The following is a 2,346-nucleotide window of genomic DNA, read 5'->3' as shown; positions in this document are numbered from 1 at the left end:
CCGATGGTGGCAGTTTTCAGCAGGGAACAGGCTCTTGTGTAGAAACGAATTTGTGGTGATTTTCATGGAATTATCTTGCATAGTTTTCGAGAAAATTACATCAGAATGTGTAAAAATGCTTATTTTTTTCTATGTTGTTTTAAATTTTGATCCATAACTTTTCCCGGTGTGAACCGACTTTGCTCATTTTCAATACCAAACTGCTTAGGATAATAATGAATACATTCAGTGAATTTGATCTATTTGTTTGGCTTAGTTTTAACGTGAGCGTGTTTTAACCAGACATCGCCTCAGAATTTTATAAGGATCCAGAATATATATATACTTTGTTGGGTCTCAGATGAATATTTCTTGGTGTTACACACGGAATGGCAAACTTATATATATCCTCTATCACCACTGATGGTGGTGGAGGGTATAAAAATTATGGTATAAAATACGGCACAAGATATATTAATTATAAGGTGGTGTTATCAGTATAATAGTTTTTGCTACTATGTTCATTTTTTACCGTGGTGTACAATTAATATCAAACTTTGTTTTTATTTTGTTAATGTCGAACTGGTTTCATTTTGTACATGTGAAATTGTGTGATTGGAGAACATTTTTGTGTTTTTATCATTAAACATTTTTTGTTCAATTGAAATTAGCTTTGATTTATTTGTCATCTATTTTTTTTGCCTTTTTTCGCCCTACTACATCCCTATAAGAACAGTGACAGTTATTTGACCGGTCAATTGAGTTCCCATCACTTTTTTAAGGTCAATATGTAAAAAGTGATGGAATCATTTGTGTACATGTGATGTTGCATCACCCTCAGACTTATGAGTTCTATCGACTTTTAAAACATATATTTGAGCTGCTCACTCTTTTGTTGTTTGCTAATTATGGATGATATAAATATTCGACACGATTGACTAATTATGCTTGATGGATATATCCGTCAAATCTGACGGCTATACCAATTTATAATAAAACACAATTTATTAATATTTTATGATATATTGTTAATTTTAATAATATTGTAATTATATACATAAATTACTAATCTTTTCACCATTTTGCATATCTCGCAGAATCTTAAGTCCTCTGACGCTCCTGTTGAAATGAGTTGTCCGTAAGGAAATACATATGTATGCATAAATAACGAAATATAAAAATCTTAAATACATAATAAAGTTACCATATATTAAATATAAACAATTTGGAGTTAATTGTTTATATTCTGATCCATTTTAATTTAATTTTTATAATTCACTTTATTTTTAATAATTAAAAGACTTTGTAACAATTTTTAATTACTTATTCGCTTCTTGATCTTTGGTTTTTGCCGAAACAATTAATTTGTAAAGACGAAAAATACAACTCTGTAACACAGTAACAGTTATTGTCCGGCTATTTTGCTGTCATTGTTGATGAAATCATGCATTAATTGTTTTCAGCAATTCTATAAAAAAATTGTATGTGAGTTAGTAAAATCATTTTGGATGTGTTAGTTTCGTTAAATTGCTTAAACCAAGTTGTTGTTGGTAGGAGACCAATTGTTGTTAGGAAGTCAATTCTTGTAGTTGGGAGGCCAATTGTTGTTGGTAGGAGACCAATTGTTGTTGAGAGATTATTTTTTTTTTGGTAGGAGGCCAATTTTTGTTGGTAAGAGGCCAATTGTTGTTGTTAGGAGACCAAGTTTTATTTGTAGGAGACCATTTGTTGTTTGTAGGAGACGTAATCCTATAAGTATACGACAGAAATAAAAAATAGAATAATCCGGAAATAGTACATACTTACATTTATAGTATAGTTTTAATCAACTTTTTTACCCATATCATTCACCTGTTTCCATATTGATGGCATTCTAAATTAAATTTTTAAGAAAATTTGTTGTGGCCTCAGGTAGGTTAGTGTTCTAGTCTGGTAGACCGGAGGTGGTGGGTTCCATTCCCACCCGTGGCACTGGTTAAGTAGCGCACAACAGGCCCTATAGAGGCCTAGGCGTATTTCTTCGGATTTGATGTGTATACATCCATCTTTTAAACTAACTAACTAACTAACTAACTAACTAACTAACTAACTAACTAACTAATTAAGAAAATTTGTTTATATTGTTCCTGACTGAATGTGTACTTCATGGGCCCACCAGGGCTTAGGGGTCAGAAAATTAGGAGACCGGATACATAAAATTTTTAAAACGATCCTACTTCGACGCTTGTGTTGCGATCTCAAGTTTAGAAGAATCTCTAGTTTAGAAGTTACAGAATTATTTCCCTTTTTTTACCCCTACACCACTTTATTGGGAGGGGTATATTGGGTTTGTGCTGATGTTTGTAACACACAATATTCCTCCTATAC

The sequence above is a fragment of the Lucilia cuprina genome, chromosome 3, assembly GCF_022045245.1.
Source record: "Lucilia cuprina isolate Lc7/37 chromosome 3, ASM2204524v1, whole genome shotgun sequence".
NCBI lineage: Eukaryota > Metazoa > Arthropoda > Insecta > Diptera > Calliphoridae > Lucilia > Lucilia cuprina.
The sequence above is the reverse complement of the archived record's forward strand: the minus strand, read 5'-3'. Positions refer to the sequence as shown.